This window comes from Anomaloglossus baeobatrachus, chromosome 6 (genome assembly GCF_048569485.1).
Source record: "Anomaloglossus baeobatrachus isolate aAnoBae1 chromosome 6, aAnoBae1.hap1, whole genome shotgun sequence".
In the NCBI taxonomy this organism is placed as follows: Eukaryota; Metazoa; Chordata; class Amphibia; order Anura; family Aromobatidae; genus Anomaloglossus; species Anomaloglossus baeobatrachus.
The window spans coordinates 418,197,719-418,221,357 of NC_134358.1; the positions used below are offsets into that span (position 1 = coordinate 418,197,719).

Genomic DNA, 23,639 nt, shown 5'->3' on the forward strand with positions numbered 1-23,639 from the left:
GCTGACATAGAAATCTAAACCATTATTATTTATGAATGTGATATAATATAATATACCTACAAAACATTTCTCCATAGCCTTTTCCTCTACTGAGCCAGTATTCCCTGCTGCATAGTTAAGAAAGAGAAATATGTATAGTGTTTGAGTTTTCTTGACTACATTTTGTATCTACCTAGCCACTAGTAGCATAAAAAAAAATAAAAAATAATCACAAAATGTTATAATGACCATGGTGCCTGGCTTTCTTGCAAATTTTATACCTTCATTGTTTTCAGTGAATGAAGATAGTGTAAAAGCGTAAGATATTTCAGCCACCACAGTCTATAGATACCTAAGAAAAATGACAATCTAATATATAAAGCTTAATGTATGTATGTATGTATGTGTGTGTGTGTGTGTGTGTGTGTGTGTGTGTGTGTGTGTGTGTGTGTGTGTATGTCCGGGATAGGCATCTGCACCGTCGCAGCTACAGCCACAAAATTTTGCACACTCACACTTCTGGACCCCAAGAGCATCATATGTTGTGAGGCGAAATTTTATCCCCGCGCGTTCCAATTTACCAATCAATTTTGCCCCTATCTACATAATGGGGAAAAAGTGAAACGAAAAGTGTATCCGCACCGTCGCATTTACAATCACAAAATTTTGCACAGATACCTCATGTGACCCAGGGAACGTCGTAGACTATGTTTTGACAGGAAAATGTAACCCCGCGCTTTACAGTTCCTTTCCAAAAAACATGGCTCCATTAAAGTAAATGGAGCCTGGAACTACAGGTTATTAGTAGGAGCTGCGATTGGTTGCTATAGGAACAAAAGACATTCATAGTATAAGAAGCTTATATGTAAGGTAATAAGATGTCGGTGGGGAGACGGATAGAGAGAGACAGACAGAGATAGACAGAGAGACAGACAGAGAGATAGACAGAGAGACAGACAGGGAAAGAGACAGAGAGATAGAGACAGACAGGGAAAGAGACAGACAGAGACAAACAGTGAAAGAGACAGACAGAGACAAACGATTAAAGAGACAGACAGAGACAAATGGTGAAAGAGACAGACAGAGACAGACGGTGAAAGAGACAGACAGACGGTGAAAGAGACAGACAGAGACAGACCTGGAAAGAGACAGACAGAGACAGACCTGGAAAGAGATAGACCTGGAAAGAGACTGACCTGGAAAGAGACTGACCTGGAAAGAGACAGACCTGGAAAGAGACAGACCTGGAAAGAGACTGCCTGGAAAGACAGATGGGGAAAGAGACAGATGGGGAAAGAGACAGACAGACATGCAGACAGGGACAGAGACAGGCAAACAGGGAAGGAGGAGACAACCAGAGAGACAGACAAAGATAGATGGAGAAAGACACAGAACTTGATGGAGACAGATGGTGAAAGAGACAGAGAAATAGATACAGACAAGGAAAGAGACAGACAGACAGGCAGCCAGGGAAAGAGAAAAACAGGAAAAGACAGACAAAGAGATGGGGAGACAGACCGGGAAAGAGACAGACCTGGGAAAGAGACAGACCTAGAAAGAGACAGATGGGGAAAGAAACAGAGAGATAGAGACAGACAAAAAAAGAGACAGACAGAGACAGGCAGACCGGGAAAGAGACAGACGGGGAAAGAGACAGACGGGGAAAGAGACAGATGGGGAAAGAGACAGACCTGGAAAGAGACAGACCTGGAAAGAGACAGACAGAGCACATTACTTGGCCAATTTAGTTAAATCTGTGTGGAATATCTATGGTTTTGAAATATATGTTGTGAAATGCTTCTATTAGCTTAGTTTTTGCCTTTTAATAATTACATTTCTATCTATTTGTTCTGCGGTTCTGCGGCGAACCCGGGTAGTACAGCTAGTATACATATATATATATATATATATATATATACATATATATATATATATATATATATATATATATATATATATATATATAAATATAAATATATATATATATATATATATATATATATATATATATATATATATATATATATATATATATATATACATATATATATATATATATATATATATATTTGGTTGCACAGTTTAGAAAAAATAATTTTCAACTCAGCTATTAGGGAATTTGGAGGTAATCGAGAATGATCGGTCTCCCATTCTGAACTTTTATCTATCAGACCTAACGGCAAGAAGCTGCAAAGGCCATCTCTCATTCTGGAGAACCACAAATGTCTATTACACAGGGAAGCTAATTAATTTTAATGTGAACTGGTCAAAGCTTCCTTTTCCCACTAGTGATGACACAGAGGAATTTTTGCCACATCCTTCCACAGGTTTCCAACATTTGTTCAAGGTCTAGATAGGACAACCTTATGATATTGACTAGAAGTACCTTACAACATAAAGAAAATGTCCAAAGCAGAAAACCCCTATGACTTCTTCCAGCTCCTTGGCATAATAGTACATCTCAAGATGCTAAGGTACTTTGCACATGTTAATATACTATTATGTTTCTGTAATCACATGGATTAAAAGTCTCTGCAATGCCCCAGCTGTAAGAATCGTGATTTGAGATAACTCCAATCTCAAAAGCTCAGACACTGAAGGGTCATGTTCAATAGTGACTGTGGCTTCTTAATAGATTAACGGAAGGAAGTAGATTCCTCTTTTATAACATTTATGTCAAACAACTTAATTGCACAATACAGTTATTGTATTGTAATGGTGATAGGCAATAATACTTTAGCATACTAAGTAGAGATGAGCAGATCAGGCAACATTCAAATTGTGTTCTTGTGTTTTCTCAGAAAATTTGACTTGCAGTGAAGTTATTCTCCACAAATTGAATTTCCCTTATTAAGCTCTGTGGTATTTGAAGGCCCCCGAGTATAATAAATATAAGATAAAGGAAATATAGAAAAATACTTATACTCTCCTCTCTTGTTACGGGGGTGGGCCGGCAGATTAGGACCAGGTGGTATATATCCTAATCGCCAGTCGGGGCCCACCGTGCTCCAGATGACAAAGGAGCTGCTGGCACCTGAGGGTTAGGCGGAGACTATAGAGCTGGATGGCTCTGAGATAACCCAGGAACTCTGGGAACCGGTCACGTGTGTTGGGACACGTCAGACAGGACGACAACCCGATTAGCGTTTTGGTGCACCTAGCGCTACACCAACCACATGTGCAGGAAACACGTCAGGCCGGGTGGTAACCAGGCAGCGTTGACCGGAAAGACCGCCACGAAAGTGCCCTGTCGGCCACGTGTGTAGGACACGTCAGGCCGAGCGGTCCTCCAATTAGCGTTTCTGGCAACCTCTCGACTGGCCACGTGTGTGTAGGACACGTCAGGCCAGATGGGTACACCAGTAGCGTTGACCGGGAAGCCGAGGAGGATAAGGAACACCCTGTTAACTCCACAGGGGTCCTGGGGTACACTGTCCGTGCGCATAGGGGTCACAACCGGACAAATGGCGCAGCAGGTGCGTTGTCCGTGTGTGTAGGGGGCACAATCAGACAGGTGGCGCAGCAGGTGCGTTGTCCGTGTGCGTAGGGGGCACAATCGGACAGGTGGCGCAACAGGTGCGTTGTCCGTGTGCGTAGGGGGCACAATCGGACAGGAAGCACAGCAGCCGCAGCCCAGTTAACGCCACTGGGCTGCTATAGCAAGACTGGAACGGCAGGAGGGAAGCACGGCGCCTGACCCTGATGTGCCGAGCCACGAATCTTGGCGTGACAGGCACCATTCGCCTAACCCTACCTACCGCTTCCCAACATAGGCTTATGCCGCAATGAGGCTCTAACATGGAGGTGTGCTCTGACTGAGCAAATGTGAAGACTGCGCACCTCCATGTTGTCTCCAGCCCCTTTTATAACCTGGGTCCGCCCAAAACCCAGGGTGGAACCACCAAGGTCCAATAGCAGAGTGCCATGTCATCAGTGACGTCACATGCGACCTATCCGGAACCGCCACGTCATTGATGATCTCATGGCAGCCACGCCCCAAACACTTCACCAGTCATCGTCTGACGACCAATACTGAGGTGCCAGATCATAGGGGCGGGCCTCTGCGAGCCAGTCTGGAGTTGCCACGTCATCAGGACACCTGACACCCTTTGCCCTATCAGGGCCTGCCACCTCACGGACATGCTCAGTGAGGTCCTTACCGGACCTAGCCTCTGGTGCACTAAGTGCCTGAGCATGCCCAGTAGCCTGAACTGAGGACTTAGTCTCAGACATAACACAATCAGGCTGAGCATGCTCACTGGGCAAAACACCGGGCTTAAACTCTGGCTGGGGTAAATCGGCGCACGCATGCGCACTAGCCGCCTCTCCACACTTAGACGTGGTGGAAGGAACAGCCAACTGGACGACCCGAGGCACGGCCAAGAACGGCAGCCGGTGCCTGGGCGCAACAGGAACCGCAGCAGGCTGCTTGTGGCTATGGTGGCGCCGGTTTGTAACAGTACCCCCCCTCTAGCGGCCCTCCTACTCGAATGGTCTATAGTCGCCACAGATACCACCGAGCGACGGGCGGAAGATGGAGACATGCAATGGGAGCTACAAGACTCGCTCCACCGCGTAATCACCCCAGACGACCAGTCGATATGTGGGGAATGTTGCTTCAACCAAGGAATACCCAGCAGAATATCATCTGCACACTTAGGGAAAACTAGAAATGAAATGGTCTCCCTATGCCCAGATGACATGGCAAGGGTAATGGGCACTGTCCGCTGGTGAATTACATTGGGCAAGAAGGACCCATCCAATACATGGACTCTCACTTGCCTTGGCATTTGCACCAGTGGGATGGCATGCCGCCGGGCAAAAGAGGAGGAGATGAAACTATCCCCAGCACCTGTGTCCACACTTGCCCTTGTGGACCATGTTGACCCCTTAAAGGAAATGGACGCGGGAAACGTCACCCTAATGGATGACGCAGAGTCCAGTCTACCTTCAGCTATGGCCACCAAACATGGTCGCTTATCCTGACGCTTTGGGCAACGGTTGGCATAATGACCATACTGCCCACAAGCGAAACAGGAAATGCCCTTGCGACTCGAAGACCTAGCAACACCAACCCTAGAGATGTCCATAGGGACAGAGATGTCCTCTAAGGGAGGTGCAGTAGGAGAGACCACTACAGTAGCTGAATGACCCTCTGACCTGCGCTCCAGCTGACGTTCGGAGGTCCGCAGGTCAATGCGGGTAGCCAGAGTCATGAGGCCCTCAAGGGTAGTTGGTACCTCACGCAATGCTAATGCGTCCTTCACATGCGAGGCTAATCCCCTCCAGAACAGTGGAATGAGAGTCCTCTCTGACCACCCCAGTTCTGCAGCAAGTGTCCTGAAACTCACAGCATATTGACTTGAGGAGGTACGCCCCTGCTCCCAAGTCAGTAGCTGTAGGGCCGAGTCGTGAGTGACCTGAGGTCCCAGGAACACTTGTCGCAAGGACTCCAAAAACTCCTTAGAGTCCTGTACTACGGGGTCATTCCTCTCCCACAATGGTGTAGCCCACTCCAGTGCTCTATCAGAGAGCAAGGAGATGATAAACCCCACCTTCGACCTCTCTGTAGGAAACCGTGCAGCCAACAGGTCTAGATGGACTGAGCACTGGTTCACGAATCCCCTACATGCCTTGCTGTTCACCGTAAACTTGTTGGGCAGCGAGAGGTGAGGGAGGGTTGGAGTAGGCTTGGTGACTGACACCATTGCAGCCGCTTGAGCCACCACATCATCCATATCAGCAGCAAGAGCAGACTTCTCCAGAGACCTCACTCTGGCATCAAGCTGCAGCATGAACTGACGTAGCTGCTCCATCTCCGCCATGCCAGCCAGACCCTGGCGCAGTCTTACTGTTACGGGGGGGGCCGGCAGATTAGGACCAGGTGGTATATATCCTAATCGCCAGTCGGGGCCCACCGTGCTCCAGATGACAAAGGAGCTGCTGGCACCTGAGGGTTAGGCGGAGACTATAGAGCTGGGTGGCTCTGAGATAACCCAGGAACTCTGGGAACCGGTCACGTGTGTTGGGACACGTCAGACCGGACGACAACCCGATTAGCGTTTTGGTGCACCTAGCGCTACACCAACCACGTGTGCAGGAAACACGTCAGGCCGGGTGGTAACCAGGTAGCGTTGACCGGAAGACCGCCACGAAAGCGCCCTGTCGGCCACGTGTGTAGGACATGTCAGGCCGAGCGGTCCTCCGATTAGCGTTTCTGGCCACCTCTCGACTGGCCACGTGTGTGTAGGACACGTCAGGCCAGATGGGTACACCAGTAGCATTGACCGGGAAGCCGAGGAGGATAAGAAACACCCTGTTAACTCCACAGGGGTCCTGGGGTACACTGTCCGTGCGCGTAGGGGGCACAACCGGACAGGTGGCGCAGCAGGTGCGTTGTCTGTGTATGTAGGGGGCACAATCAGACAGGTGGCGCAGCAGGTGCGTTGTCCGTGTGCGTAGGGGGCACAATCGGACAGGTGGCGCAACAGATGCGTTGTCCGTGTGCGTAGGGGGCACAATCGGACAGGAAGCACAGCAGCCCAGTTAACGCCACTGGGCTGCTATAGCAAGACTGGAACGGCAGGAGGGAAGCACGGTGCCTGACCCTGATGTGCCGAGCCACGAATCTTGGCGTGACAGGCACCGTTCGCCTAACCCTACCTACCGCTTCCCAACATAGGCTTATGCCGCAATGAGGCTCTAACATGGAGGTGTGCTCTGACTGAGCAAAAGTGAAGACTGCGCACCTCCATGTTGTCTCTAGCCCCTTTTATAACCTGGGTCCGCACCAAACCCCGGGTGGAACCACCAAGTCCAATAGCAGAGTGCCATGTCATCAGTGACGTCACATGCGACCTATCCGGAACCGCCACGTCATTGATGACCTCATGGCAGCCACGCCCCAAACACTTCACCAGTCATCGTCTGACGACCAATACTGAGGTGCCAGATCATAGGGGCGGGCCTCTGCGAGCCAGTCCGGAGTTGCCACGTCATCAAGACACTGACACCCTTTGCCCTATCAGGGCCTGCCACCTCACGGACATGCTCAGTGAGGTCCTTACCGGACCTAGCCTCTGGTGCACTAAGTGCCTGAGCATGCCCAGTAGCCTGAACTGAGGACTTAGTCTCAGACATAACACAATCAGGCTGAGCATGCTCACTGGGCAAAACACCGGGCTTAAACTCTGGCTGGGGTAAATCGGCGCACGCATGCGCACTAGCCGCCTCTCCACACTTAGACGTGGTGGAAGGAACAGCCAACTGGATGACCCGAGGCACGGCCAAGAATGGCAGCCGGCGCCTGGGCGCAACAGGAACCGCAGCAGGCTGCTTGCGGCTATGGCGGCGCCGGTTTGTAACATCTCTGGCCCCTCCATTCTTTATCATCCCCTACCTCATACTTAGCACATTCTTTATCCTGTCTTCATGTGAATACTGGACACAGGTTTTCTGTGCACTTGATTAACGAAACCCGTATGGCTTTCATCTCAAGGACTACTGAATTTTTTTTGTCAATATCATCAACACCATTGAGCTCTGTATCTTCAGGCTTCTTCTCTCTTGTCCTAGACTTCAGCGCTGATGAGGACCGGATGTTTCTGTGCATATAAGGTCACAACACCATGACATCACAATATGCATCATTACCTTGCATGTGTGGAAACATTGCATGTAGAAAGGACCAGAAGGGTCACTGTGCAGGCTAGAGAAATGAGCAGTAATATGAGCATAATTTTGTTAAAATTTGTTGATGACTCTTAACAGTTTAGCAGAATAGTAAATAAGTGGCCGCCATTTAGCTAAATCCATTAGGAAGCAACTTAAAAACAAAATGCAGATTTCTTTATTACCTAGAATAAAAACATAATTCATAGTACTTAGTTGAAATTTCTTCATCCAAAAACTGTGAAAGCTATTCCACCACAAAAAGTCCATAATTTCAATGATTCCTAACTCCAGAATCTCACCTCATTAGGTGCCAAAATAGCTAGGGGTAGAGCAAGACCAGCACCTGCCTGTATTTACAACCAACCTGTGGAAAACTGAGTACATAAAGGTCCACAACTGGTGTGGTCGAAGTTGGAGTACACATCCAACTGTACTGAGTAAAAGAAGCCAAAGTAAAGACAAAAAAAGGGCTCACATACCTGCTATTTCATATGTATGCTGTGGTCATTAAACCGATGTTACCTAGAATAAAAACATGATTCATAGGCATACTGCAGTAAGTAAATTAATAATACCATACATAAGGATACTTTATTGACACTTTTTAATCAAAAAGGGTAAAAGCCATCCTATCGTGACAAAGTGTAACCAATTAAAGCAATCAGGATGGCCTAAAACTCTAGAGACTTACCTAATTATTGTCACAATTGCAGAGTTCATGGAAGCCTGCCAGCTAGATACTCAACTACCAGATCACATCACACAGTTTGCTCCTGGTCTCATCCTTTGTACAGGCATCTCTACATACACAATGATCCATGGGCTGGAACCATAAAGTCAGCTGCCACTCAATGGAACAAGCTGGCGACAAGAATGGTCATTATCCTGTGTCAATACCAAGAGGTCACAACAGAGACAAAACCAAAAAGCAAGCAAAGGGTCAAAATGCAAGCCAAGATTAGAAAATGGGACAACTCAGGAAAGCAAAAAAGGAGCAGAAATCGGATTATAGAACAGGGAAGCAAAACTTTAATATAGCTGACAACCCTGACTAGTGCTTACAGGAAGAAGTAATCAAAACCCAACTAGAATTAGCCCCATAACTCCCTGACTTAGCAGCACCAAAAGGCTTAGGGACAAAAAAGGATTATCACACGTCATCAGAATCATAGGTGGGGCATCACCCGTTGGCTGAAGCATAAACACAAGGGCCCGAGACTAACACAGATGTTACAGAAATGTTCTATCTAAAAAAAAAAACAATGGATTTTTGTAATATTCTAGTAGAACTTAATGCTATGCAAATATATTCACTAACCTCCAATACTGAGTATATTAGTTCACATACAAAGTTAGTTTTAGGAACATACTGTTCTATAAGATTTTTCAAACCACAGCAATCTCATGTGTAAAACAAAAAGCATTATTATAAACTCTCTAAAAATTCCAAAACCCTGTATAATTTATGGGAAGATATATAATATTTTTAGTTCATAATAAAGACTTATTTTTATTGGTGTTTTTGTATATGAAATATGTGAGTGTATTTATTTAATTTGTCTCAATATTTTGGTGTAATTATGTTATGCAATATAATTATATATAATTTTCATTATTTATAGTATGGTAGCTTTTGAACACAATACCCACACGAGGAAACATTTACAACACAAATGAGTAGGATAATGAATACTGATTGTCATCGGAGATGAAACTGCTCAGTTATAAATATAAATGGGGCTCATTAGCATATATATTTTTAGTAAAGAAAAAGCTAGGTTCAACACAGCATAACATTTATAATGCATCTACTATTTGCATAAGGCATGAGCCATCAGTGATCTTTCTGTCAGTCTTTAACCTTCATTTTCTGAATAGGGAATTAAGCCTGTGTGCTTACCTCAGTATAACACAATTAGGGCAGAGCATTCATCCCTTAACATGACCATTACAGGTCAATATGGTTGGGAGAATGCACAGCTCTGCGAAGATGAATGCACTTCTCTCACATAATGTTTCTGTACAACATGTCAATACCATTTCTTCCTAAGCTCTTGTAAAAATGTGCATTCTTCAATTAGCCTAATTGAATCCAAGTATAGTCATGTAGTTCTAAATTGTAAATCACCCCTATGGGATGCTGCATAGACGATATTGAGTGTCATCACTGTTGTTCATTATCCCTTGGCTTGTTCCTTCAAGACATCATAGCTAAATGGAGTCAGCTAGTAACATCCTGTCATATATTATGTGATGATCAATGATAGGTAAGGTATATAGCTGATTTATTCTATTAGTGGAGGCGCTAGAGAATTGCAATACTGTATATTATTGGAATTAAACTCTTGCTTATACATAGCGCCATGATTAATCTATGTACTCATCTCATTATATTTTTGACAAAGTTTTGAAAATCAATTTCAAGCTTTTTATTTCCTAAGTCTAGATAAACATATTGGATTATCATAGGTAAAATTGCCTCCAACTTCCAGAAAAAGCAACCAGAATTTAAGTCAGTGCTTATCTGATAATTATAGAATACTGATTTTGATACAATGTGCAAGAATATGTTAGCCACTAATGATACTTTATACCGTGCATGATATCTGTCAAAAGTAATAGGTTGGTGTTGGCATTACCTAGTGGAAGTCAATAAAAAACAGAATTTTTTTTTAGTTCAGTTCACATAAATTTGTAATTTGGCTGGATACTAAAGTGTTTCTATTTCCTAGGCAATCAGAATTGTTTTCAAATTATGAACTACACATCACAAGTGAGGTACACCCTGAAATTTTTAGGTATTTTTTTCCCAGCAAGATCGTAAATGACAGCAGTATAAAAATGCCATCCTACCTGGCTGATTTTGTGGGCCGTGTGTGACCTTCCATTTACCAATTTAAGGGTACATGCTTTTACATTTTACAAAAAGTTATAGATAGGTCATATACAAAATTTTATTTTTTCCAATTGAATAGCACATACAGATTCACACTAATCTTCAGGTGAACAGACAAATCCCCCTTATGAGCACCTGTGCAGAAGTGGATCCATTACCTTCTTATATGAGCAATGCTCAGCACAGTACACTTGATGTATAGTATATAGAGAAAGAAGAAGCATCTTGTCATTTATTTAAAATGTCCGACTTTATAATTATTTAGAAGCATAGGCTGAGATGAGAAAGGAGCTATAGCAGAGTAATAATAATAATAATAATAATAATAATAATAATAATAATAATAATTTCATTTATATAGCGCTGTTAGTTCCACAGCGCTTTACATACAATTGCAACACTGTCCCCATTGGGGCTCACAATCTAGGTTCCGTGAGAGTATGTCTTTGGAGTGTGGGAGGAAACCGGAGTACCCGGAGGAAACCCATGCAAACACGGGGAGAACATACAAACTCCTTGCAGATGGTGTCCTTAGTGGGATTTGAACCCAGGACCCCAGCAGAGTACATGATATCCTTCATACTAGAGCAGTACTCACGTTCATATGACCCCTTCTCCATTAAACATATTGCAGTATTTTGCTGTTGCTTTAGGCCTGCTGGTGCCTTTGGACTGCTTCTGTGTGAGAATTTATCTCAAGCTCAATGAAGGTCCCTAATCCAGGACAAGAAGCAGGAATCTCACAGACAGCTGGCTACAGCACAACAGAAATGTGGCCAAAAACTGCACTGATATGCATATGCCCATCAAAACACACCGCCTTTAAAGGAAACCCTTCAGTGTACCTAGACTCCCAAAACCACAAACATGTCTTTATTGCACTATTTATTCAGTTTCAATAAAATCAATTTGAAAACTGGGCTTGCAATACGTAAATTAATGGTTGTGCGGGGTTATTATTGGGGGCATTGCTTTCCCCAGTCTAATCTTCCCACTGATCATGTTATCACGCTCCAGTGGCTGTGACGTGATTTGTGTGTGCAACGTAACTGCTGGCTCTTTGCACATCTCTGCATCTCTGGCAATAGACAGTGAAGCTACATGTATGCTTACAGACTTCATTGGAGCAATGCATGTGCCCAGTGAGGTAGCAGGGATGTCAGATTCAGCCAGCCATGGAGGAGCTTGGAACAGTCAACAGCAAAACAATGTATGACTGATTTTGTAGCCCCCAAATCCTGCAAATGAAATAAACAATGCACTTTGTGGGTTGGGTGTTCCTTTGGTAGTATTTAGGGTTATTAAATCTCAAATAGCCCTATGCCCCTGCTGCCACCCTGGAAATACGCATTGTGCCATGAAAATAGGGAGCGTCAACTTTGGTTAATTTCTTGTTGCCAGGGAGGCAGTGATTTCACCTTTAAAAATCTGATGCCCACAGGTAACATGATTAGTGGGAAGATTAGTTTATGGAAAGCAATGCTCTCATGACTAGTCACACAATAATTGACATATTGCTTGCCCAAAATTAAAATTAATTTTATGGAGATTAAACAATCAATAAGCAATGAAAAGGGGCTTGTTAGAAAGGATAAAAAGTGTGCATTAAAGACTTGGTGGTGGTTTTGAGAGACTAGGGGAGTCAACAGGTTTCCATTAAGAATGGATTTGAAAACGGCAACATTTATGGTAAATCTGCAGTAAATGCAGCCATTTTTCCAATCAAATATAGAATTGCCAATGTCTCTGCTGTGTATTGGTGAACAACTATAAGGTAATATTTGCATGAAGCTGAAGAATGGACTCCCAATATAAATGTTACTGTGAGTCCCCTGGCAGCTTAGTCTGAAATTAAATAACAAAATGTGAAAAGTTAAAAAAGTGGAATTATTCCCAATATATCGACTAATCATCAGAATGTCAGTCAGATTAGGATTTCTGACTAAAACACACAGGTATTTGGAGGTGACTGCTTGAGACCAATATAACGTTTATACAATTTATTTACTCTCTACTGATGTCATTATTTTTTTACACGTAAGTTAATGTAATTATATAATTGGGATATTAACAAACTTAAAAAAAATATGCAAAATGTGACAGATAATATAATTTAACAATTTCTGCAGAGGCTAATTAAACATGAAACTTTTAGATAATTATTTTGGGTTTTAAGTAGTGATGAGCGAGAACTACCATGCTCGGGTGCTCGGTACTTGTAATGAGTAGAGATGGACGAGCACTAAAATGCTCGGGTGCTCAGTAGTGGAGTCGAGCAGGTCAGATGCTTTAATGGGCTCAACTCGAGTAACAAATATAATGGAATTCAATGACTAGGCAGTTTGTCTCTCTGCCCACATACAGCCAGCTATAAAGAAAGCATTTCTGGGGCGAGAGAACGATTTTTTTCATTTGACACACTACATTCAAAAATTATGCTTTAACCCCAGTGAAAGCAATTCAGAAACTGCAAATCGCTCTCCCTGGGGTGCCTGAACACATCATGCAGTGAAGCAACCCTGTGCATTGTGGTTGTTGTTTCAAAGACAAAACATCTGAGCACCCACAATACTTAGCCGAGCACCCGAGCATCACAATGCTCAATCAAGTAATGAGCATTGCCGAGTATGCTTTCACATTACTAGTAAAGAGCAGTTGGACACTTGGATGGACGCAACTCAAGCACCTGAGTATAATGAACGTATATAAGGGACTTGAGCATTTTTACGGAAAATCTTTCAGAAAAATTCTTGGGTTTCCCATTGACTTCTATTATAATGGGGTGGTCAAGTTGTGACCATCCAAATATGCAACTGCTCTTAATGAGTACTGAGCATCCAAGCATAGTAATGCTTGCTCATCACTAGTTTTAGCAAGTATTACTGGCATTCTACTTTTACTAAATAAATGTCTTAATGAGGAAAAAAAATAGTGAGACAAATAATTGCTATAGGATAAAAAACACATTTTCAAAGTGGTTACAAATGGAAATAAAAAGTGCATCAATAAAACAATTTCTAAATATGCTCCATTTGCAAATTAAATCAGTCTTGTGACTAGCTGATTATTTCAAGGTTGAGTAAAATAAATGTTTGGAATAGACTTTACAATTAAATATGGTATTTCACAGCATTTATACAGATATATTGTCTATGAGATATATAGTTGGGTTAAGAAAGTCAGAGTCAGATCCACTCTCTGTTGTCAGGTTTCTCTCTGGCTCACAGTCCCAAGCATGACTCCCATTCTCTCATTAATAGTGTTATTTCTTTTTCAAAAAAAAGTTATAAAACCTTGATTGTTGAATTTCTTAAATAAAACATGACTATATCTAAAATCCATATGTGGAATCATCAATACAGATTACTCTGCATTCTCCTTCACATTCTTGTTGTTGCAGACAAATACATTAGCTAAATCTCCAAACTGCTGATTGTAAAGGTCTGTCACAATTTATGTGAGCTGCTTGATGGAATTTTCTACAAAGAGCTGATGCTGCCTTCAAGATTCACCTTGGCGTCACTTGGTTCAATCTTGTGCTGTTTATTTGCTTTTGCATTCCTCCTTTGTAAAGAGCAAAAAATAAATATTTTTCCAGCCCTGCAAAGTGAGGTCATTGCACAGTTAGACCTAATTAATATGCCTGAGATTTGTCATAAGGATAAAGTTACAAGAATTATTACTCTTTTGAGAATTGTATTTTTGGTCAACTGGAGAAAAGATCAATTGCTAAAGAATATCAATTGTTCTTGTAAAGAGAAATGTGAGATTCAAAATAAGTCATATTGAATAAATTGAACTTTCTATCATTTTACCAATCATTATACAATATTAAAATTAAAGCTATTTTTGATATGTAGTCTTAAGTGGGCTTTACACACTGCGATGTCGCTAGCAATTGCTAGCAATGTCGAGCGCGATAACACCCACCCCCATCGTACGGCCGATATGTGGTGATCCCTGCCGTAGCGAATATTATCGCTACGACAGCGTCATACGCACATACCTGCTCTGCGATGTCGCTCTGGCAGGCGAACCACCTACTTTCTAAGGGGATGGGTCGTGCGGCGTCACAGTGACGTCACACGTCAGCCGTCCAATAGAAGCGGAGGGGCGGATATGAACGGGACGTAAGCATCCGGCCCAACTCCTTCCTTCCTCATTGCCGGTGGAGGCAGGTAAGGAGATGTTCCTCGCTCCTGCAGTGTCACACATAGCGATGTGTGCTGCCGCAGGAACGAGTAACAACATCGCTAATAAGCAGAAAATGATTTTCTATTTCAGGACGACCTCTCCGCTGCAAACGATTTTGCCCTCTTTTGCGATTGTTTCAGATCGCTCTTAAGTTTTACACACTGCGATATCATTAATGACGCCGGATGTGCGTCACATACAACGTGACCCCGACGATAATTCATTAACGATATCGTGGCGTGCAAAGCCCCCTTTACTCTTTTCCAACCAATAACCCCAAACTTTACAAATACAATGCCCTAAATGCAAATTATTTTTCTCTCTAGTGGATAATAAATAGACTGCAGCCTCATAAGACAGAAAAAAAAACATTGAAAAGAATTACATCTGTGTACATTCTTTGCCATTTTTGTTAAAGTGCACCAATCACCAGGATTTTTATTTATAGGCTAAAGCCAGTGCTATACTGGTCCTATAATGCTGATTCTAAGCATTTCTTTAGTTGTCAGATTGGATATATAGGTTTTGAAATACAGGCAAATTAAGTTACAGAAATTTACAGCTTTTTGATTGGCAGCTGCTGCTGACTAGCTAATATGTGGGTGGGGTTTTGCTATTTATTCCCATCCATGTCTGCCTTCCTGACCTTGGTAGATGCTAGACTGTATGGGCGGCATTTCTAACATGCCCCTATCACATAACAAAAATGACTCATACCTGGAAGGAGCCCATACAGTCTAGCATCTACAGAGGCCAGGCAGCAGACAGGGCAGGAATAGATAGCAAAACCCCACCCACATATTAGCTATTCGGAAGATGCTGCCAATCAAAAAGCTGTACATTTCTGTAACTTTACTTGCTTGTAATTCAAAAACTTTACATCCAATCTGACATCTAAAGGTATGTATAGAATCTGCCTGATAGCGCCAGTATAGCACCGGCTTTAAGTTATATAGGATAATCTTGGTGATTGGTTTGCTTTAACACTTGGTAGTCATTACTACCAATGTAGCATATTTCAGCCTAACATACAGTGCATTCATTTTACCATGTCATAGTACAGAAAGCTGTATCTGGACCTCTAAGACAAACACAAGCTATTGAACAAAATGTATTTTATTTTACTTTCTTAGATAGTGTCAATAATTTTCACAGCGCTTTACAGACATCTTCATCCCTATCCCCACTGGGACTCAAAATCTAAATTTCCTATCAGTATGTCTAAGGAGTGTAAGAAAACCCACACAAGCATGAGAAGAACATCCAAACTCTTTGCAGTAGTTGTTATTGGTGGTATTTGTACCGAGAACCCTTGCGCTGACCTCTAAGTCCCTGTGCAGTCTCATAAATCAAATTAGGTGTCCAGTTAAAGATTGCTGAATCATAGTATCTATAGCTTTCTTATGATACTGTATGTGTGTCATGTAAGGAAATGCTAAATCTCTATCTACAGTTTATAGCTAATGCAGAAACAGCTCAAATAAGAGGATGGTAGGCTCTAAAGCACTTTTTCTTTAAGTCCGTAATTTGTGTTACCTCACCAAGTCAATGACACCTTATTCTACTACCTATTCTCTATCCAATGCTAATCTAATTTTTAAGCAAATATTGAACTTTATACAAATAAACTATAATGTTTCTGCAAATGTGAATTAATTTACACAAAACACGTTATTTTTGATGCTTCGTGAACCAGCATGATCCATAAGATTGTTTAATGAAACAAAAGTTGCTCAAAATCATAATTGACATTGTATGTGGTACTAGCAATGTTTCACATTATTAAAATTATTGGAAGCAATCAACCAAGTGAAGGAATTAAACTGGGTTCATAGGAGCATAATTGTATCTTTTTTTGGTGAATATTATATATACATGTATACGTATTTCATAAGAGATCATTTTAAAATTTGCATTAGTATAAATTGACATTTTACAATTTTCGAATAGTTCAATATCTTTCACTTATGTCCCTCAGAAAGACATAATGTCATGTTAAAGTGACTGCATGTGAATTTAAAAATACGGCTGTTCCTCATTGCCCTACCTGCCTATGGATTGCAGTTTTGAAGCTCTACTCAATTGAAGTAAATAGGGCTTAGCTCTAGAGATGACTTGATAATAGATTCTTGGGGAAAAATATAGCCATCCCTATTTCACACATTGATGAAGATTGCACTAGCCAGAGAGTGGGTCCATGATGTCACGTGCAGCCTTGTAGCGATCATGTTACATGGTATATGCAGCCAATGAGATAATGACTATCACAAGGACTATAAAGGAGTAGGGAAAGCAGTGTCCATTTTAGGATTTTACAGTCCAGGATTGGAGGTCAGAACACATAGATCATTACACATAGGAATAGAAAAGGCCTAAATAGTTGTGGTGTAGTACTACAGTGCTGATGCACTTTAAGCAAGTTTTAGATTGTGAATTATGATACAAAAATTGAAGTGACAGGTGCTGTACCTGCAGAGTTAGTTTGACTGTGAATTGATTCATCTGGGTCATTCCGTGTCAAGTGGACCAGTTTTAAAAATCGTCCCCACTCGACGTTCTCCGATTTTGCTGAAAATTTATAAGGATGTACATGTATGTTTGAAAAGAGGTTCTGTAAATTTTTAGGGCCAGATCTCAAATATATTGGGCACTGTTGACCTTTCACTGGAGGCCCCCCCAAGGTTGCGGCTTCAGCTAAGAGGATTTTGCAAACTTTGGCACATAGCCATTAGAGTTCTATACTGGCTATGATGCTGAAATTTGGCATACTAGCTCAACTTTTGCTGCTAAACGCGATAAACAAACATACATGTACATCCTTATAAATTTTCAGCAAAATCGGAGAACGTCGAGTGGGGACCACTGGTCCACTTGACACGGAATGACCCATCTGTGATACTCCTCAGTACAGCACCTTAATAATATTCTTTTTTTAATTCTTGACACACTGCAAACAAAGAATGCAGTTTAATAGTCCTCTGTGCTAATTTTATTGCTGAAGAAAATCAATAAACCAAGGCTAATGTGTTAGAAAGTGCGCTTCCTTGCTTGTAAGATGAACTTTATTATTTTGCATTTTTTTCTCATTTTTTTAAAGACAACTCAGAAATTTAAATACAACAATCTAGCTCACAATTTTTTCATCTTGTGATATATATATATATATATATATATATATACACAGTATATATATACAGTATATATATATATATATATATATATATATATATATATATATATTTATTTATATACAGTACAGACCAAAGGTTTGGGCACACCTTCTCATTCAAAGAGTTTTCTTCGTTTTCATGACTCTGAAAATTGTAGATTCATATTGAAGGCATCAAAATTATGAATTAACACATGCGGAATGAAATACTTACCAAAAAAGTATGAACCAACTGAAAATATGTCTTATATTCTAGGTTCTTCAAAGTAGCCACCTTTTGCTTTGATTACTGCTTTGCACACTTTTGGCATTCTCTTGATGAGCTTCAAGAGGTAGTCACCGGAAATGGTCTTCCAACAGTCTTGAAGGAGTTCCCAGAGATGCTTAGCACTTGTTGGCCCTTTTGCCTTCACTCTGCGGTCCAGCTCACCCCAAACCATCTCGATTGGGTTCAGGTCTGGTGACTGTGGAGGCCAGGTAATCTGGTGTAGCACCCCATTGCTCTCCTTCTTAGTTAAATAGCCCTTACACAGCCTGGAGGTGTGTTTGGGGTCATTGTCCTGTTGAAAAATAAATGATGGTCCAACTAAACACAAACCAGATGGAATAGCATGCCGCTGCAAGATGCTGTGGTAGCCATGCTGGTTCAGTATGCCTTCAATTTTGAATAAATCCCCAACAGTGTCACCAGCAAAGCACATCCACACCATCACACCTCCTCCTCCATGCTTCACGGTCAGAACCAGGCATGTAGAGTCCATCCGTTCATCTTTTCTGCATCGCACAAAGACACAGTGATTGGATCCAAAGATCTCAAATTTGAACTCATCAGACCAAAGCACAGATTTCCACTGGTCTAATGTCCATGTCTTGTTTTCTTTAGCCCAAACAAGTCTCTTCTGCTTGTTGCCTGTCCTTAGCAGTGGTTTCCTAGCAGCTATTTTACCATGAAGGCATGCTGCCCAAAGTCACCTCTTAACAGTTGTTCAGAGATGTGTCTGCTGGTAGAACTCTGTGTGGCATTGACCTGGTCTCTAATCTGAGCTGCTTTTAACCTGAAATTTCTGAGGCTGGTGACTCAGATAAACTTATCCCCCGCAGCAGAGGTGACTTTGGTCTTCCTTTCCTGGGGCGGTCCTCATGTGAGCCAATTTCTTTGTAGCTTTTGATGGTTTTTGCCACTGCACTTGGGGACACTTTCAAAGTTTTCCCAATTTTTCGGACTTTACTGACCTTCATTTCTTAAAGTAATGATGGCCACTTTTTTCTTGCCATAATACAAATTCTAACAGTCTATTCAGTAGGACTATTAGCTGTGCATCCACCAGACTTCTGCACAACATAACTGATGGTCCCAACCCCATTTATAAGGCAAAAAACCACTTATTAAACCTGACAGGGCACACCTGTGAAGTGAAAACCATTTCCGGTGACTACCTCTTGAAGCTCATCAAGAGAATGCCAATAGTGTGCAAAGCAGTAGCCAAAGCAAAAGTTGGCTACTTTGAAGAACCTAGAATATAAGACATATTTTCAGTTGTTTCACAATTTTTTGTTAAGTATTTCCTTCCACATGTGTTAATTAATAGTTTCGATGCCTTCAATGTGACTCTACAATGAGTCATGAAAATAAAGAAAACTCTTTGAATGGAAAGGTGTGTACGAACTTTTGGTCTGTACTATATATATTTATATATATCTCCTCATCCTCAGACCTGGGCACAGCCTACTTTTGGTGGGAGTCTCTGAATCTGGGACCCCTGTTGTACTTGTCCCCTGATGAACCAGGGTGTATCCAGAGCTTGGGAGAAATGTATCGGGACAGTTTAGGATTAGTCGCTCTGTTACATCATGGACTCGACCAATTAGATAAGTATCTTGAATTTGCATATCTCTGATGTTAGGCATTTTAGTCTGAGTTGGGTCATCTTAGGATTGCTTTAGGGCTTACCGGCGGTGAATGGGGGCACCCAAAACATTTCTGGTGTCATACCCTCCATTGATAGGTGAGGATCTCTAGGGCTCATCAGGGCTAGCTGTTGAGGTGTCTATATATATATATATATATATATATATATATATATATATATGTATATATATATATTTATATATATATATATATACACTTAGTCCTCTTGATGAAATTGGTATCACCCCTCTCAATTTTGAAATTTGTATGTTTCAAGTATCTGTGCAGAGCGAGAAGCAGGCTGATGGTCAGGGTATGATTCCACTTGCATATGACTCCTGTGAGTCTTGCATCGGTATCACCCAGCACGGCCTGATACTCTCCTGACAGGTGTGCTGCAGCTGCATGGAAATACATGCAGCCAACCCTCTCCTGTCGGGAGAGTGCAGGCTGTGCTGGGTGATACCGATGCAAGACTCGCATAGTGGCAGTCAAAGTTCAATTCAGTCCATGAGCCATGGACTCGGGTGAAGCCTGATGTCACCATGAACACGGACGAAAACAGACAAAGACTGCCGAGTGACAGCAGTGCAGTGAATACCCCCGTAAATTAATGATCGGACCTGGAAGAAGAAGTGGCCGGGAGACAGAGTCTGCAGGACGTGTCGTGTGAACTGTAAGTATAATCATAATGTTTTTTAATAATGTGCTTGATATTACAGCCCCTGGACCCGAACAGGACCTGAACTATAACCACAAGCCTCACAAGAAAGCTTGTGTTCGGGATTGTGTGCACGAACACTATGTGTTTGGTACGAATCACGAACTTTACAGTTCGGGTTCACCCATCCCTAGTTAGGTCACATGATAAAGGGTTAACTTAGTATTAAAAACAACTTTAAATGAAGAATACATTAAGTGATTACATAGAGAGGCTTTAAACTACTCTACCTTTGCCTAGTTTTGCTCATACATCTGATCAGTATGCTACTAACTAGTATTGAAAGTAAGATATTTTAATATATAATGCAGGTCCTGCATCAGTAAAATGAATGATGACTTCTTGAAATCTTGAAAATAGCAATGAATTTAAAACAAAGTATATTAGAAAAATATAGCATTTTTCAGAATAATCATGAAGTTAGAGAAAATGTAATACATCCCTTTCACACTGCATCCATCTGCATACATTCAGTATTGTTTTAGAAAATCTTTAAAAGTGTTTTAAATGATGTAAAAGCCTCACTAATCAAGCTGATATGTTAAGACTATCTATTGCATTTCATGCATACTATTAGTTACAGTTATACCAATCTTCATACTTGGAATTGTTCGAAGTCTTTTAGAGAACAGAAAACTGTGTGAAGATGAATTGTATTACTAACAGAAAATATCCATAATTAAGGACAATAGGGTTTCTTGTTTGTCTTTATTACATCAGATATGTATTACCAACATTTTAGTATTAATGACAGCACGTACATAACACTGAGTTTATAATTCCTATTAAGACAAGTATGTGTTCTGGAATACCAAGTAATTAATTGGCATGTTCAAATACAGATCAGTATATAGAGGCTAAATCAGCACATATAAACATTCCACTCATGAAGTCGTGAAAGTGATAAATTAGTCATTGGTAATTCTAAATATTGTTTCACAATAGAAGAGTTTTAGCAAAATATGTGAGAAGTGTGGGGAATTTGCAGTAAAAAAATAACAAGCATATGTTTTGTTATTGGGGGTGTAGATTACTAAAATTAGGGGATGGTTTTAATTATGGCACCATACTCCAACATCGTACCAACTTTTTTGACACAAATTATTTGCATTAATTTTACTAGCCAATAGGTGGTGAAACTTTTAAAAGATTGTCTACAGATAAAGAAAATCAAATAATATGAGCCATTTTATACATTTGTTGAGTTTTTGCAAAGTCTTGTCTAAGTCACTGTCTAAAAACTTGACATTATTTGCAAACCCAAATACAAAATTAGTAAATTAACTCCAAAGTCTATCCAAAGTGTCCAATTAAGATTTATGCCTATAACATTATGTATTCTTTCAAAGATTTTTGTTACGTAATCTTTGAGAAGTCAAAAGTGTAAAAAAGTGAACCCCCCCTCCCAAAAAGTTCAAAAGGAGGAGCATGAAACCTGAGTCTGAACCTGATCATGCGTTGTCCAGACTGACCCAGCTGAAGCTTTTAATAGCTGGTAGCGGAGTTCTTTCAGCCTTTTAGGTGAATGGAGGGCACTTCAAAGCAGCAGACTCAGTTTGCACCACGCATGATCGCGCTCAGATCGCGCTTCACTCTGCTCTGCCTCAATGTTGCTGAAACTTTGAAGTGCCATCCCTTCAGCTGACAAGCCCTGTGTATGCTTTCCAATGATCAGCAGAACATCCAGTGCTTGTCAACTGAAGGGACGGTGTATCTGAACAGAGGAATATAGTAGCCACACTAACATGAGCTTGCAGAAAAAGGGCAGATAATAGGAGTATTATGATTAATATCAAGAGTTAGTTCATTTGAAAAGGGATGAAATTAGTAGTGGAAAACTTATTTAAGTATTTTATAGAGTAGCATAGTGTTATGGCTGGTCATTCATTTTTAAGACTGCCTGGTCTGAGTCAGTAAGAGCTGAATTTTTCAGAAAATATAGCTGAAAACTTATATGATAGACTATTATAAAAATATAATGGGGAGATCAATTTAGCCCCCCCATAAAAAAGGTGGGGGACAAAAGGCACTGATGTCTGAAGAAAGCTGGTTGTGAAATTGAATTCTATTTAATACTTGTGAACAAAGCCATTGAAGAAGTAAGTAATTGTATTAAAATGAATAAAATAATGTATACTATGACTCTGAAAAGCAATGTGTTTTGGAGAACCACAGTCCCATTTATCAAGCTCAAAGAGATAATTGTGACTATATATTATATTCATGTTATTACAAATACAAACTTTTTCAATTATATTTATAGTCATTAGAAAAAAATATTTAATTAACAACCTCCCATGGACTTCAGCACTTCCCCCCACACATTTTTTCATGGGGGGAAGGGGGTGATCCATTGATTTTTTTTATATTAGTCTTTTATCATTATTAGTTGAAATCTGTTACCTAAAGACCCAGGGAAACTGCTTTCCACGCTGTACACCAGAATTCGACTACTGTTTTTAACATCTAATTATTGAGTTTATGTCTTTATTCAATCTATCTTTTACACTCATTATAATTAGCGATGAGCAAAACCAAACTGTAAAGGTTGGGGTTCACTCAGAACACTGGGCATCCGGGGCTCAAACCCAAACATGGTCATTTAAAAAATGTCTGCGTCCAAGTTTGGATGGTGTGCATATGCTAACCACTTGATCGAACATTGGTGTGCTTGTGTACGCTTGGTGCTTGGCCCAGTGAGAGCCTCTTCGAGTTTCTCAATGGCTCTCACTTGGGGTAAAAACCAAAATTTTCAGAAGCTGTTTTGAAAAAAAAAAAAAACCCTGCACTTCCTCCCCCGGAAATGTCCTGTTCATGGCTGACTGTATGTGGTCGGAGAGCCGGACTGCCCAATCAATGACTTCCATTATACTCGTTACTTGAGCCCATCCTGTTAGTTTGGGTCCTCATTAACTTAAATGGGCTTCAGGGTCTGGGAACAAGTTCAGTTCAAGTCTGGGTCGCAAAACAAACTTTTAAATAAAGCCAAAACCGGCAAACCCAAACATTCACGGGTCCGCTCAATTCTAATTACAATACTTCCCACAGTACTGATTTTTATTTTCATCTTTTAGAGTACCTACAATGACTATGCTAT

At 41.2% G+C, this 23,639-nt stretch overlaps 1 protein-coding gene across 1 annotated transcript in view; it reads left to right on the forward strand.

Moving 5' to 3' along the window:
• The window catches only part of CNTNAP2 (contactin associated protein 2), a 2,823,191-nt gene that overhangs the window by 117,197 nt on the left and 2,682,355 nt on the right, over window positions 1-23,639 (forward strand). The gene's annotated exons all lie outside the window — the stretch shown is intronic.